Here is a 16,400-nt window from a genome sequence, read left to right as displayed (position 1 = left end):
AGGGGGAGGTGTCTACATGTATGGACTCGAAACGTGAATGGTGTGTTGTGCTCTTTTTCCCCTTCGACCGAGGTTATTTTTGTCCCACTGGGTTTTTTTTGTTACTCGGCAAGGTTGTTAATGAGGCAACGAGAGGAGCACCACGTTTGGGCGACACAAGGGGGAGTGTTTAAGGAAATCCAAATTGTGTCTGGCCCAAACTCTAGGTTACTTGACCTAGTGGTAATAGGGTTGATTTAGAAGGATCTAGATTCCTATTCAATGTACAATTACTTTCCTTGTATGATTGAGATTCTATGCATTGTAATCCTCTATATAAAGAGGTCCCTATTATCAATAAGAATACACAGCAATTCTCTCTCAATTACCGTCTCTCTACAACAATTTGGACCTCTTTTTCTAAAATTTGCATAAGATTTCCAATCTTACCCTTTTTTGTATTCACACAATTTTTTTTCCATTCCCCTTGTAAGCTTGGATACTCTTATGAAAACGTACATAATATCCTCATCTTGGTATCTTAATACCATTTACCTTGCAAGTTTGGATACTCTTATGAACCTCATTCTATTTCTTAATAAATCGTGCAATTTAAAATTAGCACATGAGTACTATTATCAAAATCAATTTTCCTAAACCCAAAAACAAGCTATAGCAACATAGTCTACTCTAACAAAAAAAAAAAAAAAACAAACAAACAATATGTAAAGGAACCAAGATAACAATTGACATCACCTGCATGAAGTGAAACAATTAAGCAAAACCGAAAACAAAAAGAATAGGCAATAGAAATTGTTTTCCGATCAATATTTTCTCGATTCTTCTTTTTTATATTTTTTGTCCTTTCTTCTATTTAGCAATCTTTAATATTCTACCTTAATCAAAGTTGCCCAACAATCCTCAAGTATGGCCGCAAGAGAATGAGAGAGGGGGAAGGATGGAGAAGAGAATGTGCAGATTTTATTTAATTTTTTTTTTTCATTTTGTTTAGTATTTTATAAGGGTAAAGTTGGATTTTATAAGGCCAAGTCTAGTGTCTTTATCAGCAAGCATATTCAACATAGGCACCATGACATTGTTTCTTTCTTGGGTATTCCAATGGGCACAACGCCTTTTACTTACTTGGGAGTTCCAATCTTTCGTGGACAACCTAGAGCTTCTCACTTTCAGTCTATTGTGGACAAGATTTGGGTTTGGTTCTCTAGTTGGATGGGTTCTCTTCTTTCAGTGGCCAGTCGGCTGCAATTAATAAAGTCAGTAATTTACAGCATGTTGGTCTATAGCTTTCAGGTTTATGAGTGGCCTATTTCTTTACTTTGGCGATTGGAGGTTTGGTGTAGGAATTTTTTATGGTCGGGTTCCATAGATTCACATGGGGTTCCTTTAGTGGCTTGGAAGACTTGTTGTTTGCCTATGGCCGAAGGAGGTTTGGGTCTTAAACAATTGGTGGTTCTTAATCGCTCTTTACTTCTTAAAAAGGCCTGGGATATTTTTTCATTAGGTTCTGAGGGTTGTTCTTTTCTCCGCGATCGTTTTTGGAGGAATGGAGTGGTTCGAAGATCCTATGATATATCATCAATTTGGCCTGGGGTTAAGTGTTTTTTGCCTCAAATTATAGAGAACAGCAAGTGGTTAATTGGGAATGGTGCATCAATCTCTTTTTGGCGGGATAACTTTGCTGGGCAGCCATTATTGGAGCTTTTTGGAGTGAGGGCTGCGAATATGGATGGCTTTGTTTATGATTTCATAGAGGATGGGGGTTGGGTTTTTCCACATATGTTTCTTCTTCACTTTCCAGTGTTATGTGCTTTCCTTTGAGAAAATGTTCCAATTTCTATCACTTCTCAGGAAAAAGATAAGTTGGTTTGGACTCATTCATCTTCAGGGATGCTTACTGCACGAGATGCCTATTTATTTTTGCGACCTGCATTCCCTAAAGTTGATTGGGGTAAACTAATTTGGCCCAATTTTCTTCCTCCACGCATGTCTCTCTTGGCTTGGAAAGTTTTGAAAGGTCGTGTTATATCTGATGACTTCCTTCAAAAACGCGGTATATCTCTTGCTTCAAGGTGTGGGCTTTGTTGTCTTCATCTATTGACCATATTTTTCTTCATTGTTCATTTGCAACACTATTATGGCAGCGTTTGGAGGGGTTGTTTCAGTTGGGTGCACTCCAGGATTCTTTACTGGGTAGGTTTCAGCAAGGGTTGGCACAAGGTCGTAGTGCTCAGTTGCATTATCTTTGGGTTGCTGCTTTCGTTGCAATCCTTTGGTGTATTTGGAATTTGAGGAATAGGGTCAGATTTGAAGGGGAAGCTGTTGATGTGGCGAAGGCTCATAAGTACGTTAATGGGCAGATTATATACTCTAGCATGTTGGCTTATGGCACTATGTATAATAGTGTGCATGAGCTTACTATTTTGAAGAGTTTACGGGTCTCTTGCAAGCCTAGACGTGCTCCACGAATTGTTGAGGTGAATTGGTTTCCTCCTTTAATTGGCTGGGTTAAAATTAACACTGATGGAGCTTGGAGAAGTGCATCCGGTCAAGCTGGGTTTGGTGGAGTGTTTCGAGATTATCAAGGTACTTTTCTTGGTGCTTTTTCCTCTAGTTTTGATATTCCAAGTTCCGTGGCAGCAGAAGTAATGGCGGTGATTAAAGCAATTGAATTAGCTTGGGTTCGTGATTGGAAACATGCATGTGTGGTTAGAAGTGTGTAGGGGCACTTTGATCGGAGTTGTACGGCAGTGGATATTCATGGGTAAGGACCCAAAACTTTGCCCCTTTGTCTGAGTTAGCAAAAACTAGGCCCAGCAAACTTCGAAGGACCTGAGAATCCTAGGAAGGTTGTTGTTGTGTTCTTGACGGCAGTTCCTTGTATATGCACGGCAGTGAATTGATCATTTCAAAAGAGGCGTGGTGTACATACATGTACATTTGCAAGCATAATTAGCTATAATGGGCCACGCTCATTGTACCGATAAAGGTACTAATTCCAACCAAATGAATGACATACAGGTACACCGCCAGGCGGGCTACAACCTCAGCGTCAGATCACCTCCAGATCACCGTCGACGCGCCGCCACGCGCCGTGCCAAAATGGCATCAGTAGCTCCCAGAGCTGGGAACTGAAACACTTCAGTCCCACATCGAAAACAAAGAGAAGAACCTCCTCTTCCTCACCTATAAAAGGTTCTCTCCTCTCTCCTCATTAATGACGCATTCAATACTTACCTACTGTTACTTTGTCAACATAAATACATTGACTAACTTAGGCATCGGAGAGTTGAAGACCGCCCAGCGCGGTCTCCCTCTGACGCCCTCTGTATTTTACTTGACAGGTAGCGGAAGCTTTGAGAGTATCACAAGTATCGATCCGCCCACCGGATCAGCGTTAACAAAGGTTCAGCTACCGCCGAACTTTTAGACATTAACACATGGCAAGATGCATGTGGCGTGGGAGCTAGAAAAGCATGATTTGTAGTGAAGATGAGAGATTTACAGCAGCTAGGAAAGCTTGGATTCGGATTGTGGTTGATGAATTTTTGGATTGGAAATGGGTTTTTGGGATACATGTTGGGGGAATTGCTTGGTTTTGTTTCTGGGTTTGCACATATGTATGTAGGTTGGATCTGAATAGGTTTCTGGGATGAGTATAGGGAATAGCTTGGGTTCACTTTGCGTATGGATTTTTTTGGGGTTGTTTCTGAATGCCCCTTCACAATAGTAAGAACTCTTAATTTATAGGAGAGTTGATGTGTGATGCAGCATTGAGCTTGCTGCCTTGTCTTTGGCGTGTAGCTGTGATCATAATCCCAGAAAATCCTGTTGTTGGGGTTACCTTTCCAGGATTCCCGCTGCTGAATTCTGCTGCTGGGACTGCAATCCCAGGATTTCTGCTGCGTGCTGCTAGGATTTTGTTATGTTGCTGGGATCAAGATTTTGGACGTGGTGAATTTAAGAAATGGGCTTTGGGTGAGAGGATTGTTTCAATGGGCTTTAGGTTTCTTAGCTTGTTGGTTGGCTTTATCCCCATTAATGAGATATTGGGCTTGAATTGTGCTATCTCTCTTCTTCACCTTGCCCATGTTGAGAATTGGGCTGCTGGCTTGAATTTTGGTCCCAAGTCCAAAATTATTAGCATGCCTAAAACTTGCGATGGACATCATACTTTTCTGTAACCTTCCACATCACACCCATTCTTGTAAGCCCCAAGTGCATGAACGTGGCTTGGGTCCACGTGCGTGGCGCGATGTTTGCGGGTGTAATTCTCCTCGAAATATGAATTGGGCCTTAAGGCATGAATTGGGCATGTTAGCTGGATTTTTGGGTGTCAACATTAGCCCCCTTGATTATGTAGGTGGTGCAAGCATGTTGCGGGCTACATAATCAAATCCGAAGACTCATTGCATGATATATTGGCTTGAAAGATATGTTGGCTTGCAAATCCTCCAAATATGAGCTACGACTTATTCAGCTTGAAAAACAAATGCTAGTCATCATCGAACTCCTAGAAGGAAAGAGTTCAGCCTCCAATCACCTTTCTTTTAGGAAAGTGGTCTTGGCCCGTGAAATCCATTAGGCTTTTCTCATCTTTTTGTTTCACAAGACGTCTTTCTCCTCAAAAGTCAGTTTTTTAATTTTGAGGGAAAGGAGCTTGTCTTCCTTCACAGTCTTTTGATATGAGAAATCATGTTCACGACCTCCTTAGCCTCTTACAGAATAGATTGATTGCGTCAAACATGTGGTAGAGTATCTTTAGGCTTCTTGATCAGATTTTGCGCCTGGAAGAAAGGAATGGAATGAAGATTGCTCTATAGGCTTGCTGGGTCGAACTTCCTTCTGCTGGGTATAGGCTTCTTATTCCTCTGCTATCTCTATCTTTCCCCCTTCTCTATTTTAGCGATGATAATAGCGGTGTTATAGCGTATTTTGGTTCTCGCGTTATCAGTTTGCTACTGTGATTGCTTGTTGCTTCAGCGACATTGATTTGTTGCTGTGATTGATTTGCTGCGTTTCGCGTATTTTGGTTTTTGCATCAATTTGCTGTCGTGATTGCTTGTTGCTTAGCGACATTGATTTGTTGCTGTGGTTGATTTGCTGTGTTTCGCGTATTTTGGTTTTTGCATCAATTTGCTGCAATGATTGCTTGTTGCTTCAGCGACATTGATTTGTTGTTGTGATTGATTTGCTGGGTTTCGCGTATTTTGGTTTTTGCATCAATTTGTTGCCGTGACTGCTTGTTGCTTCAGCGACATTGATTTGCTGCTGTGATGTGAATTTGCTCAACAATGGCAGCAACTGATTGAATGAGAATAACTCTTGATACTGCATTTGAATTTCTTGTCATCAAGCCCTACCACTTAAATATACCATCTTGGGAACAAAACTGTGAACCGGTTAGCTAGAAATCTGGAAATTTTATGCTTCCTCTAACACTTTGCTGATTCACTTCACTCTTATGTATGGCTGAATTGCTTGACTTTGATTATAGGCATCACTTTGTATAGTATGCTTTGCCATGGCTGATATATTTTTTTTAATGCCGTGATTGCAATAAAGCATGATGCAGCATGATATTAATTGGCTTTATTTACCATGTAAATCATGTTTCTTAGCTTGGCTTGGCCATATTAATTCAATGGTTTTAGTTTTGCTTGGTTTCTTGCTTGGAGTGTGAACGGCATGTAGTAGCTTTGCTTGGGTGTGTGCTTTGGTAGCTTGAGCTTGTGGCCATCTTAAGTATTTTTAAAGGGAGTCAGCATTAAAAAGAATGAGCTTGGTTGCTTGGCATGGCCCTCATATGTTCTATGGTAGAAGCACGACCTTAAGAGAGGAGCTTGGCATGGCTTGTGTATGCATGTCGGATGGTTGTATGCTTAAATTACTTTTGCTTGGCGTAAGCTTGTTTAAGTATTGGCGTGTTCCTCTTGGTCGTGGATCTGCTTGGCTTGAGCATGATCTTAGCACGAACATGTGCTTGGCATGATGTTCGAGTGGCATGAGCACAAGCTTGGTATTAGCATGGACTTGGCATGATATATTGGTTTATAGAGTTAGGCTAATATGCCATGTATTAAGCATGAAATTTCTCGTGATTGCCACCTTATATAGGGTTTAGACATATTTGGGCTCAAATTTCATTGATTTCTTGTTTGCCTCTACACCTTATAGATCCATCTCAACAATGATTTTTCTTCTAGAAAATCAGGTATGATTTTCTCTGTGATGCTTTGAGGGAGAAATTAATAACTTGGGTTCAAGATTTTGGGCTTTTAATGATATATGTACGGGACATTTAAATGATAATATTTGATGTGAAGAATGGGCACTAAATTTGGTGATAGACCGGATATGTAAATGCTTGATGTTGAAGTATGGCTGTAGATGCTTGTGTAGAGTAGTGAAGACTTAGAGTATGACTTTGGTTGCTGAATTGTGTATGGATAGCAATATTTGGATCTGTATATGTAATGGTGTTGGAGCGAAAATCTATGACAGGTTGGAATTTGAATTAAGAGTAGGTATATGCCTGATGTTGAAATCATAACATGTGAAAGCTTGTATAATTAATGCTTGCTGGATCATAAATGCTTGTGCTTATGACTTCTAGCTCCACATTTTTTGCTTCAGATGAGATACCCTGTGCTTGAATTCTGATTTCACAAAATTGATTACGGCAGCTTTTGTTTCAGCAGTGGAGTAGTAGAGGCCAATGACACAGGATATGAGAGTATCAATTCCGATGATAAACTAGATGTCAGTAAACGGTGGAAGCTTTGAACACAGCAATGAAGTGAGCTTTAACTTGATCACAGTAACTGAATTTTTTTTGCTTGAATTGCTTAGCTTGCTTTTCCTTCATTGTCACAGATTTGCATGATCATGTGCCTGACTAGCATATCTGAGTCATATACATTCTTTTTGCTATATCTTGCTTGGTGTTATCTTCTAGGTCAATAAATGCTTTCATGTAAGATTTTCATTTGTATAGGATTTCTTTGTGGCTTGGCTTTGGCTTGCTTACTTATTTTAGCATGTTCTCTGTGGATTTGTATGACTTATGGTAGCTGTGGTAATGCATTGACCACACACAACCTTGACTTTATTGCAGTGGTGCTAGCTTTGTCGTTGCTTTGATTGGCTGTTGGAAATTAGCTTACTAGGCTAAATCGCTGCATTGTGGTCGTCACGATATCCAGGTGAGCATCCATACAAGAGTATTCTCGTGAAATATGCTTGCATTTGATTATTCAAAGTTGTATTCTTGAATGCAATTGAAACATTGGTCGATCTTTTCTCTGGTGGTGAACTCTTTATGCTTGCTGCTGGGATTTGAATTTGCTCAATAATCACAACAATTGATTGATAGTATATGAATATGGATATTGCTTGTCAAGAATTGAAGTTAATAGCATGAATTTGCATGGCATGTTTTGCTGTGGCTTGTTTTAATTGTTGCAGTTATCACATAACATACTTTGTTTTGTTGCTGGGACTGTGATGTAACCTGCCTATGTGAGCCCTTTTTTGCTAGCCGTTTGTGAGCCTTTCCTATTTTACTGCTATAATTGTGAAAATGAATGATATAGCATGGCGTTGTTTGGCTTGGTATATGTAACTTTATTAGCTTGGCTTGATCATGTTACTGACACTTTATCAGTAATTTGCTTGGCTTGAATTTGCGATGGTTTGCATGGCATGGTCTTGCTTGATTAGCTTTGATATTGTAAAACAAAAAATATCTTTGCTTGGCTTGACTTTTGTTTCGATTGAACTTGTGATAGTCATGCTTGGGCATATTCTAGGCATGAGCTTTTGATGGCTTGAGCTAGCAGATGGTTACTTGGTGGACGCACTCATTTGAAAGAGAGAAGTTTGTATGCTTGGCATGGCTGTCTTGGTTATGATCCGATTGACATATGCATGAGGTGTTCTAGGTATTAGCTTGGCATGATGGTTGTTTAAAGGGTTAGAAGCATTTGTTGCTTGATAGGAAGATGCTTTTGGTTATTGAAACTAGGTCTGGTCATTTTAAGAAGAATCGAGATTTGGTCTAGCTAGCATGATAAGAGGTTGTCACAACAGCAAGAGATTGTTTAGAAAAAATTTAGTATGGATAAGGTTAAAAATAGGTTAGCATGTTGGTTTAACGAAGTAAGATTATCACAAAATGGTTTGGAAAAGACTATTGATTTGAATTATATGGCATGGCAGTGGTTCGTGTTGCTTTTACAGCAGCGTTTGGCAATTTGGTTTTTCGCATTGTCTTGCTTGACTCTCCAGGTATACATGTCTTGATTAATTTTTTGTCATGTAAGGAATTTGGCTTGGTAAGAGCATGAGCTTGTATGATGTCCGCCTTGCTTGTTTCGGTTTGAATAGATTCAATTAGTAACCATTATGCTTGGGCACGTCGTAGGCATGTGTTTGATGGTATAAGCTTGTGACTTCCTCAAGTTTCTTTAATGGTCCAATGAGAGTGCATTAGTGTTGGAAAGCATGTGCTTGGATGTAATGGCTTGGCGTGATTCTCACTTGGTTTTCGATGCATATAGGATCTTGCAAGATTCGAGCTTGGAATGACTTGCCTTTGTATGCTTGTTAGTTCGCTGTTGGATGCATGACCTTAGAGAGAAGCTTGACATGATTGGTGTTTGTATGCTTATATGCTTAAAATATTTTGCTTGACATAAGCTTGTTTAAGTATTGAATTGTTACTCTTGGTCGTGAATCCACTTGGCTTGACAATGAGCTTGGCATGAGTATGAGCTTGGCATGAAGTATGAGTGGCATGAGCATGAGTTTGGCATTGTGTAGATGAATCTTTGATTATTCAAACATCATAAGAACTTTGACTCTTTCCGTTTTTTTTTTTTAAATCTTGATCCCTTGAATGGGCAGAAAGTGATTAGAACTAATCCAGCAGTAGGGTGCTTGGAAGCCTTAAATTCTAGTTCGCATTTTCCAATGAATCAATAGACTATAGGCATGTGCTTTTCATCATGAATCATCTTTCACCAAGCCCCCACGTATACCTTACTTCGAGCAAAACCAATCTTTTGCACGTAGCACGGCAGTGACACAATACCACAAATATGCATGCATAAAGGCTGTCATGTTTGCTTGCAGGTCGTGATTCATGCTTGAGTTATATAATAGAGATTTAAGCTCAGGTCTAATTTGATATAGCTAGCATGTTTTGGCTATACTCTTATGTCGATTAATTACTTGTCGACTAATCATCGGCTTGGCATGGCTTGAAATTGTTGAATTAGGATTTAGTAGGAAATGCAGCTGCTGCATGAACTTCTGCTGGAATTGCTTTAGTACAAGCTTTAATGACATGTATGTATGCTTGGTTGATTATGATGGTGAGCTGTTTTGGCTTAGAGGACAAAAAGACAACGTGTAATGAAAAATAGTTAGAAGTGTTTACTTTCTTCATCTAAACAAAAATGTAGGGGAAGGACACTAGATGCTTGATTTTGATAATGGATAGAATTTAGTAAAGGAGGTGGATTAGGATACTGAAGGGAAGATGGTTCAGTGTTTGGTTTTGAGAGTATGCATGTATGCTTGATCGTCTGAAATTAGTAGCACATGGAATCTTGAATCTTGAATAAGTGCTTGTTGATCTTTGAGTTTGAATGATACCTTGCTTGCTCAAATTCTTTGAATTGAATTGTTTTTCTTCTGTGGTCAGATAGGATTAGCATGCTTAAAGTTCAGTTTCTTTTTGGATGTATTTGGACGTCATCTTTATTCCCAGCAGTAAAATGGGTTGAGTTGTTGATCTCAGAGCTTCAGGCCTGCAAGGTAGTGAATACCGTAATATTGGCGCTAGAACAGCTTAGAATATTTGAGTTATTTTGGGCATAATGGCTTGTTTTTTTTTTCTTTCGAGCTCCTTTTAGCATGGCGGTGAGTGGTGACTTGCATGATTTACTAGCAACTTGATCATGAATAAGCAACGTTACAGTCTTGGCTTTGTTCCAGCAATGAAATTTCTTTTTCTCTTGAAGTTGTCAGGACATTTGAGCACCTTGAACAACTTAAATTGCTTGGGACATTGCTTGAGTTGCATGATGCTCAATCCATTTTGCTTGGTTGCTCCTGTCTTCATGCATGAATTCTTTTTTTGAATATAATGAATGTTGCGATTGAAGTTTCTTTTCACTTCTTCTGCATGCTTGAAAGACTTTATTTTCAAAATAAAATTGTAAATTTTGAATGTGTGTGCCTGATACGAATATGCATGAGATCCGTCAATAATATAGTAGTTCTTCTTTTGTTCAACTTGCTTGTTGCTGGTTGGTTTGGCGTATGGATCTGGAAATGTGCTCTTGAGTGATGCAAATGGTAAAAGCCTGATTATAAGAGTGCCTATGCGTGATGTATTGATTCTGGTTTAAATCAGTACTCTTGAGCTATGCAATGAATTGAAATGGTATGACTGATTGTGGAGAGTGGATTTGTTTGTGGTGTTGTCAAGATTTGGATATCAATGTAATTTGGTGCTGGTTATGGTATGTAAAGGGAATGATTTTGCCTGATTTGAATATTCTTTGCTTTCAGATGGATCAGCTTGATGCATGAATATGAGGCTAAAAAGTTTAGGATGGATGAGCTGCTATTAAGGTAATCAACATGAACCAACTCATCAGCCCCCAAGTGCAGTAGCCTGATTAAAAGTATAAGATTTAACTTTTGCTTGCGTGTTCTCCGACAATGAATATCGCTTGAGAAGTGTGAGGGGCTTGTGCTTATGACCACTGCTGTGTGCTTGGGTTTTAGATTAGAAAACATATGCATGTTGCTTTTGTAAGAGTATTTCTCTCTAGAATTGTAGCTTCACATTTATGTTAGCTAGACATATAGATTGATATAGGTATAAGATATCTAGAATATCATTATTGCCTGGTATAAGCATCAACAATGAAGAGGTTATCTTTTATGCTTCCTGGTAAGGTTCAGTGAAAGGGTATTTTCAAATAGGCTTTAAATGCTCAAGAAGTGGCTAAACAATAGTAAGATTGTTATGCATGTAGCTTTAATGGTTGTAATGCTTGCAGGGGCGTTAATAAACTGCTCCCAGTAGTGATTGTAAAGATCAAGAACAGAGATTAGCTTAATATATGTTGCAACAAGGGGGAAGCTAGCTGCTGGAATCATAGCCTAGTCCTCAGGTAAACGGTTCAACCTTGTAAGGACATGATGATTTGAGATAAAAGATAAATATTTTCAGGAAAGAGGTAGTGTCAGAGTATGAGAGGAAGAGGGAAAAAATGTGATTTCTTTAATTTTCAATAGCTAGATTTGGCCTTTTGAGGAAAAAAACAAAACTTACTTTCACTGATATCATTTTCTGATGTAAAATCAGAGGTTCACAAAAGAGTAAGTAAGCATGAAATTGAATCTGGGTTTTTTCAAAAGTGAAGAACAAAATAAAGTCTCTTCTTACTAAGCTTGTTTGCATCACTTTGACCTTTTGCTGCTGTTTTGCTTGACTGTATCTGGCGGTGTTATGACAACAAAAGCATGGATAGTTTCAAGAAAATTATCATCCTACCATGGAATAAGAGCATGATTTTTTTTTTTAGAGCACTGCTATGAAATGGAGGGAGCCATGGTTAAATCACAGCATGTTTTTGAAATTCATTAAGCAAAGCCCCCAAGTATTCTTGCATGATGCTTGAAAGAAAAAGGATAACTTTGAGTTTGAGTATACTGAGTTGATGGTATTGACACAAATAAGGACTGATATATTTTTTTTTGGGCTAAATACTAGTTAGTACCCTGTGGTTTAGGTCCAAAATCAATTCAGTCCCTGGACTTCTAATTTCATCAAAAACACCCCTGCACTTTCAATTTTGATCTAATAGGTCCAATTCATTAATATTCTGTTATGGATTCAAGTTATAGTTGGATTATTTGTTGAAAAACTATTTATTTTTAATAGTATGACTCACTCCTAAATTGACTATGCAGACCACCTCGACACCACATCATAAAACATAGGCCATATATGAGCCACATTAACAAGTTAAATAACTCAATTGTCGGAAAACTAACAAATTGGACCTATTAGATCAAAATTGAAAGTGCAGGGGTGTTTTTGATGAAATTGGAAGTTCAGGGACTGAATTGATTTTGGACCTAAACCACAGGGTAGTAATTTGTATTTAGCCCTTTTTTTTTCATGTTGTTGGGAAGGTTTATGAAAAATTTGGTAAATAGGCTTGAAATGCCTGAAAATGGCTAAACAAAGGTAAGGTAGTTTTGTGGCACTGATGGTTGTGATGCTTGCAGGATGTTTATATATTGCTCCCAGCAGTGGTAGTCAAGATTCAGCGTGACATATGTTCAACAAGGAAGAGGTTAGCTGCTGGAATTATGGTCTAATTTCCAGGCAGAAGGTTCAGACCTTACCAGATCTAGAAGAAATGCATCAACTGGTGATGAGGTTATTTGTGGTGGCTTGTTTGGTTTTGTTGAAGCCTCAAGGTGAGATAGCTTTTATAGATTGAGTAATAGGACTCTTAATTTGTTCACTCAATATTGAAGCTTGAATAATGAGTGAATAAATTTGATTTTGACAGCTTTCATGATTCCTGTTACAGAAACTCATGGATTGAAGTCTCATAGTCAATACAATAAGCAACAAGCTTGTGTTTCAATGAGTATTGGCATGTTCATCAAGAGAGCTCTCCTTGATTGCATCTGATACATATTGCCAGTGATAAAGCATGACTGGTTTGAAGTGAGCATGGAAAATTTCTAGAGTAAAATGCTGCTGTTATGGAAGCTAAGGTGGAAACACAACCTAGTCCCCAGTGAAGTCGCCAAAAATGTAGGGGCACTTTGATCGGAGTTGTACGGCAGTGGATATTCATGGGTAAGGACCCAAAACTTTGCCCCTTTGTCTGAGTTAGCGAAGACTAGGCCCAGCAAACTTCGAAGGACCTGAGAATCCTAGGAAGGTTGCTGTTGTGTTCTTCACGGCAGTTCCTTGTATATGCACGGCAGTGAATTGATCATTTCAAAAGAGGCATGGCAAGATGCATGTGGCGTGGGAGCTAGAAAAGCATGATTTGTAGTGAAGATGAGAGATTTACAGCAGCTAGGAAAGCTTGGATTCAGATTGTGGTTGATGAATTTTTGGATTGGAAATGGGTTTTTGGGATACATGTTGGGGGAATTGCTTGGTTTTGTTTCTGGGTTTGCACATATGTATGTAGGTTGGATCTGAATAGGTTTCTGGGATGAGTATAGGGAATAGCTTGGGTTCACTTTGCGTATGGATTTCTTTGGGGTTGTTTCTGAATGCCCCTTCACAATAGTAAGAACTCTTAATTTATAGGAGAGTTGATGTGTGATGCAGCATTGAGCTTGCTGCCTTGTCTTTGGCGTGTAGCTGTGATCATAATCCCAGAAAATCCTGTTGTTGGGGTTACCTTTCCAGGATTCCCGCTGCTGAATTCTACTGCTGGGACTGCAATCCCAGGATTTCTGCTGCGTGCTGCTAGGATTTTGTTATGTTGCTGGGATCAAGATTTTGGACGTGGTGAATTTAAGAAATGGGCTTTGGGTGAGAGGATTGTTTCAATGGGCTTTAGGTTTCTTAGCTTGTTGGTTGGCTTTATCCCCATTAATGAGATATTGGGCTTGAATTGTGCTATCTCTCTTCTTCACCTTGCCCATGTTGAGAATTGGGCTGCTGGCTTGAATTTTGGTCCCAAGTCCAAAATTATTAGCATGCCTAAAACTCGCGATGGACATCATACTTTTCTGTAACCTTCCACACCACACCCATTCTTGTAAGCCCCAAGTGCATGAACGTGGCTTGAGTCCACGTGCGTGGCGCGATGTTTGCGGGTGTAATTCTCCTCGAAATATGAATTGGGCCTTAAGGCATGAATTGGGCTTGTTAGCTGGATTTTTGGGTGTCAACAAAGTGGATTCTTCTTTGATTCTTAATTTACTCAAATCTCCTCAGTTGGTGCCTTGGCAATTGCGAGTTGAGTGGGGTAATTGTTTGCACCGTATCTCTCAAATGCATTTCCACTCCTCACACATTTTTAAGGAAGGAAACCAAGTTGCAGATGCTTTTGCAAATTTTGGTCTTTCTTCGGCAGGTTTGGTTTGGTGGGATTTCCCTCCAGATTTTGTTTCATCGTTATGTAATAGAGATTATTTAGGTCTTCCCAATTTTCGTTTTCGTTAGTTGGGGTTAGAGTTAGCTTCGATTTCCGTTTGCTTTTGTGGGGTAAGGCTTTACGTCCCCCCCCCCCCCCCCCCCCCCTTTATGTGTTTCATTTTCTTTCTTTTGAAATAAAGGGGAGATGGAGAGCATTGTTGCTCTTCTATCTTCAATCTTAATAAAAAAAAAAAAACTTCCAAAAATTGTTGGAGGTCCAAATACCATTTTAGGACGTATGAATTGAACTCCCCTACACAATTGATTTGTTGTTGTTGGGTTTTGTTTCAAAATTCTGCATTGTGTTCCTTCCTATATCAATATGCTTCAATATGGATCCCCTTTGCTCCTTCCCTTATATCAGTTTCTTTTCCTCAATTCTTCAATTTACAATCCTATTTACTTGAGCATCAATAGCATGTTCTCTGAAGCAGAAAATTAAGAAAGTAAATCAAGCCAGCACACACTACCCCTCTTTTATTTGCCAAGAATTATGTACCTTCATTCTTACATTTCGTATGTTACTGTTCTAAATATATTGGTGTTCTTTATATTTTATTGTATGATGATATTCAAAATTGTATTTCATCTGTAGCTTCATTCATTTTTTTCCTTAACTAAAGAGGTCTCCAAACCTAAAGAGAAAAAGAGGTCGAAAAGCAAGAGACTAAAGAACAAGATTCTGCTGCTAATGCTAGCTAAAGCATAAGTTGCTTTGACATAAAGTTTTGAAAGTACTTCTCAAACAAAGGAATCTGGCTGGAACCAAAAAAAGGAGAAAAGTCTGCATCGGATTCAAAGGTTAGTGTCCTTCCGTTTATGATCAGTATTAGCATGAAGTCTTATTTTTATGCAATAATTTAACTAACACCGTAGTCTTTTAGCTGACCTCCACAGTGAAGACTCCTGTAGACCTTGCTGATAGTTCTTCAACTAAACCCTGGCGAAACAAGAAAGGTGAGAAATATGGTGAGAAGGAAAAATCTATATACTCACCTGCCAATTCACCACAGAAACTTATATCACAAGAAATGGGGAAATTGAAACCTCCTGGAAAAATGACAACGAAGCAGTACGTTGTACCCGCAACTGGGAAAACTGTTGTGAAGTGGTGTCTGTTAAAAAGGCGAAGGTCCTTCGGGGTTATCTTGGTGATATGTTTGAAGTGCTGCCTAGCTAGCTATGGTCATGTGAGGGACTTAGCAGCTAGGTTAGCATCCGTGTGGCCCGATGATGATTTAAGTATGGTGTGGGAAGTTCCATCTGCTGCCTGGACTCATCTTAATTAAGAGCATAAGCGTCGCACTAAGTGGGTATGTATTTGAAATTATATTCAAGCACATCCAATTGACCTAATGCAACAGTGATTATGAGACTAGTGCAGAACATCTTATCCTTGCATCAGATCCTGATCGTGAAGGAGAGGCTACTGCTTGCCATATTATTGAGATGTTGCAACGACAGGATGCTTTACGTTAAGATATTAATGTAGCAAGGGAACGTTGTCTTTCATGAAATCACAAAGGCAGTGAGGCCTCCATCAAAACTGCTCTGCAAGCTCCAAGGGTTTCTTTTCTATTTTGTTTTGAATTGGTTTCTATTTGGATCATTTTCGTCATGAAACTGCATGTGAACTTCATTCAATTTATGTTAGTTGCTAGTTCAGTTAGAAAGAAAGCAATTAATAATGATCTAGGAATGGTGCTTAATTCGTTGGCATTTTTATATCAAATCTTACTTCTTTCCTTATAAGAGTTCTAACTCTGTATATGCACATTATAAAGATTTTTTTTTTGAAATAAAGATTACATGCATGGGGATCTTATAATCTTTCTTTTTGGATAATCTAACCCCTGATTCAGCCCCATCCTAATCCTAATCTTACGAAGCATCATGAGTATGACTATGACATGAAGCGTTTTAATTCCTCGGCGTTTTCTCAAATCAAATCTTACTTCTTTCCTTATAACTCTTTATATATATGCAGATTATAAAGATTGCATTGAGATCTTATAATCTTTTATTTTTATTAGGAGAATATTACCATGTTAAAAAAAAATTACAGATCACTTGTGAGGATAGATTTTTCCCTTTTTGTTTTTGGAAATAATCAATGTCGGTTTTAGAATTGTAGGGAAGATAGAGTCGGTTTAACACCAAACAAAAAAAAAACTCTTTTATAAAGCCCCCACGGCACACA

General features: G+C 38.8%; 1 long non-coding RNA gene across 1 annotated transcript; it reads left to right on the top strand.

Moving 5' to 3' along the window:
• Positions 1-10,575: 10,575 nt before the first annotated feature.
• On the top strand, positions 10,576-12,393 carry LOC133742748 (uncharacterized). Its single transcript, XR_009862703.1, has 3 exons — positions 10,576-10,641; positions 11,076-11,189; positions 12,313-12,393. It is a non-coding gene; the product is annotated as an uncharacterized LOC133742748 (long non-coding RNA).
• Positions 12,394-16,400: the final 4,007 nt, after the last annotated feature.

The sequence above is a fragment of the Rosa rugosa genome, chromosome 4 (assembly GCF_958449725.1).
Source record: "Rosa rugosa chromosome 4, drRosRugo1.1, whole genome shotgun sequence".
Classification (NCBI taxonomy): domain Eukaryota; kingdom Viridiplantae; phylum Streptophyta; class Magnoliopsida; order Rosales; family Rosaceae; genus Rosa; species Rosa rugosa.
Note: the sequence above shows the minus strand (reverse complement) of the source record. Positions and strands in the feature narration are given on the sequence as shown.